This window comes from Brachycentrus maculatus, unplaced genomic scaffold, assembly GCF_059751285.1.
Source record: "Brachycentrus maculatus isolate JH-2025_06_01 unplaced genomic scaffold, ASM5975128v1 h1tg000433l, whole genome shotgun sequence".
Lineage (NCBI taxonomy): Eukaryota > Metazoa > Arthropoda > Insecta > Trichoptera > Brachycentridae > Brachycentrus > Brachycentrus maculatus.
Genome location: NW_028281181.1, coordinates 12501 through 15943, shown reverse-complemented (window position 1 = coordinate 15943; position 3443 = coordinate 12501). Strand labels below are relative to the sequence as shown.

The following is a 3443-nucleotide window of genomic DNA, read 5'->3' as shown; positions in this document are numbered from 1 at the left end:
GCGAAACTCGACGCGGCGTTCGCCTTCTGGCTTCGCCGGCGCCCGTGTCTCATCTCTGGAGTTCCGCGCGAGTAGAACTTGACCAAGAAATGAAAAAGAGTACGGTCGGAGGAGGTAACTCCCCGGCCACACCGTTGCCTCACGGCTCACGGCGTACGCGTTTTACGAATGGGAATTCATAATTTAGGCGACGACGACGCACTCCGTGTGATCGATCCCCGCCTGCTCTCCCCGCTCGGCTCTTCGAGCAAGAGAACCACCGCAGCGGCAAGGCAGAGTAACAACAATACACATGCCCGATAATGAGCAAATTGTTCTTTTATCGACGGAGTGTGAGTGTCACAGAGCGTGGCGCGGCGGGTGACTCCGCCGCGCGCGAACACGCCGTGTCCGAGCAGTGTCTCTCGGTTACGCAGCTAACCCGAAGAACAGCTCCCTGGTTGATCCTGCCAGTAATCATATGCTTGTCTCAAAGACTAAGCCATGCAAGTCTCAGTAAAAGCCGAATTAAGGTGAAACCGCGAATGGCTCAATATATCAGTTTTGGTTCCTTAGATCGTACACGGTTACTTGGATAACTGTGGCAATTCTAGAGCTAATACATGCAAACGAGGTCCTGACCGGCAACGGGAGGGATGCTTTTATTAGATCAAAAACCAATCGGCGGCGGGGTTCGCGCTCCGTCCGTCGCCATTCGAGATGACTCTAGATAACTTTGAGCTGATCGCACGGTCTAGCACCGGCGACGCATCTTTCAAATGTCTGCCTTATCAACTGTCGATGGTAGTTTATGCGACTACCATGGTTGTCACGGGTAACGGGGAATTAGGGTTCGATTCCGGAGAGGGAGCCTGAGAAACGGCTACCACATCCACGGAAGGCAGCAGGCGCGCAAATTACCCACTCCCGGCACGGGGAGGTAGTGACGAAAAATAACGATACGGGACTCGTCCGAGGCCTCGTGATCGGAATGATTACACTTTAAATCCTTTAACGAGGATCCATTGGAGGGCAAGTCTGGTGCCAGCAGCCGCGGTAATTCCAGCTCCAATAGCATATACTAAAGTTGTTGCGGTTAAAAAGCTCGTAGTTGAAATTGTGTCCTGCGGTGTCGGTCTACCGAATGCGGTACGACAGGCACGTCTGCGGGGCTTCTCGCCGGTGCGTCCACCGCCGGTGTGTCGCGGTCGTCCTCACGGTCGGCCGCGCGCCGAGGCGGGCCGTCGCGGCTGTTTACTTTGAACAAATTAGAGTGCTCAAAGCGGGCTAACACTTGCCTGAATATTGTACGCATGGAATAATAGAATAGGACCTCGGTTCTGTTTTGTTGGCTTTCTGATACCAGAGGTAATGATTAATAGGGACAACTGGGGGCATTCGTATTGCGACGTTAGAGGTGAAATTCTTGGATCGTCGCAAGACGGACTAAAGCGAAAGCATTTGCCAAAGGTGTTTTCATTAATCAAGAACGAAAGTTAGAGGTTCGAAGGCGATTAGATACCGCTGTAGTTCTAACCATAAATGATGCCAGCCAGCGATCCGCCGAAGTTTCATAATTTTAACCCGGTGGGCAGCTCCCGGGAAACCAAAGCTTTCGGGCTCCGGGGGGAGTATGGTTGCAAAGCTGAAACTTAAAGGAATTGACGGAAGGGCACCACCAGGAGTGGAGCCTGCGGCTTAATTCGACTCAACACGGGAAAACTCACCAGGCCCGGACACTGGAAGGATTGACGGATTAACAGCTCTTTCTCGATTCGGTGGGTGGTGGTGCATGGCCGCTCTTAGTTGGTGGAGCGATTTGTCAGGTTAATTCCGGTAACGAACGTAACTCTAGCCTATTAAATAGACGTGCAACCGGTATCACGAGGGTCCGCGTGCGCGCGTTCCGCGGCGCTCGCGTCGCGTGCGTGCGTCTCGCGGTCTTCACTACCGGCGTACAATGAAAATCTTCTTAGAGGGACCGGCGGTATATATAGCCGCACGAGATTGAGCAATAGCAGGTCTGTGATGCCCTTAGATGTCCTGGGCCGCACGCGCGCTACACTGAAGGGATCAGCGTGTCCTCCTTGGCCTAACGGCCCGGGTAACCCGATGAAACCCCTTCGTGATAGGGATTGGGGTTTGCAATTCTCCCCCATGAACGAGGAATTCCTAGTAAAAGCGAGTCACCAGCTCGCGTTGATTGCGTCCCTGCCCTTTGTACACACCGCCCGTCGCTACTACCGATGGATGATTTGGTGAGGTCTTCGGACTGGTGCGCGGAAGCTCGTCTCGGGCGTCCGACGCGTCGGAAAGTTTGACCGAATTTGATCATTTAGAGGAAGTAAAAGTCGTAACAAGGTTTCCGTAGGTGAACCTGCGGAAGGATCATTTCCTGTGTAATAATATATTTTGTAATATATATACATACTTGTATGTAAAATACACGAATCACGATGCGCGGCCGAGAGCCCGACATCGCTGCGGCGGAGATCGCCCTAGGGCGCCGCCGCGAACCGCGGACCCGCCGGCGTCGCGGGACGGCTCTCTCGATCCTGACGGGTCGGGGGACCGCGCCCGCGTCCGGTCGCGATTTAGTGATGCGCGTGTGCGTGTGCGCGCGCGCATCACCATTAAGGTTGCTATTTTTTGTTGTTTTGATCTTCTAAGGTCAGTTTGCGCTCGCGCGAACACCCAAAACGCGACGGATAAACAAGTGAACGAATGACAATTTTAAAATTGTACAATTATTACCCTGAACGGCGGATCACTCGGCTCGTGGGTCGATGAAGAACGCAGCTAAATGCGCGTCAGAGTGTGAACTGCAGGACACATGAGCATCGACATTTCGAACGCACATTGCGGTCCGAGCAAGACGTAGTTTGTCCACGGACCACTCCTGTTTGAGGGTCGCGCACGCAATGCGACCAGACTTCGCCGCGGAGTCTCTCACCCTCGTCCGCGAGGGGGGGGGGCCCCGGCGAGCGCGCTGCCGGCGTCGCCCGCGCCGCCCGACCCGCTCCGGCGGTCGGCGCGCGCGCGGGCGTCCGGTCAAATGTGTGACGAATTTCGAGCGCGCGGCCGGGACGCTAACGCGTGTCCGGGGGCTAGCGACGACGCTGTGAAACCGCGATCGATCCTTTTGCGATCTTCGCGGGGCGATCCTCGCGCCCTCGACGCGGTCCCGCCGCCGCGCGCCTCTGTCTGTCTGTATTATTTATATATAATATAAAAATTATCTTTCTGTCGTCGACCTCAAATCAGGAGAGATCACCCGCCGAACTTAAGCATATCAGTAAGCGGAGGAAAAGAAACTAACGAGGATTCCCCGAGTAGCGGCGAGCGAAACGGGAAGAGCCCAGCGCTGAATCCTGCGGCCCAGGCGGGCCGCCGGGAAATGTAGCGTTAGGGAGGAGAGTAATATATACACGCGCGGTCATTAGTCACGGCTGCCTGTCCAAGTT

The 3443-nt window shown here is 55.0% G+C and overlaps 1 non-coding gene and 2 pseudogenes across 1 annotated transcript; all 3 read left to right on the top strand.

Moving 5' to 3' along the window:
- Positions 1 to 433: 433 nt before the first annotated feature.
- On the top strand, positions 434 to 2373 carry LOC148302612 (small subunit ribosomal RNA). Its single transcript, XR_015838626.1, has one exon. It is a non-coding gene; the product is annotated as a small subunit ribosomal RNA (ribosomal RNA).
- A 357-nt stretch (positions 2374 to 2730) lies between these two features.
- LOC148302611 (5.8S ribosomal RNA) lies at positions 2731 to 2892 on the top strand (annotated as a pseudogene).
- A 337-nt stretch (positions 2893 to 3229) lies between these two features.
- LOC148302610 (large subunit ribosomal RNA) overlaps positions 3230 to 3443 on the top strand; it is a 4078-nt pseudogene continuing 3864 nt past the window's right edge.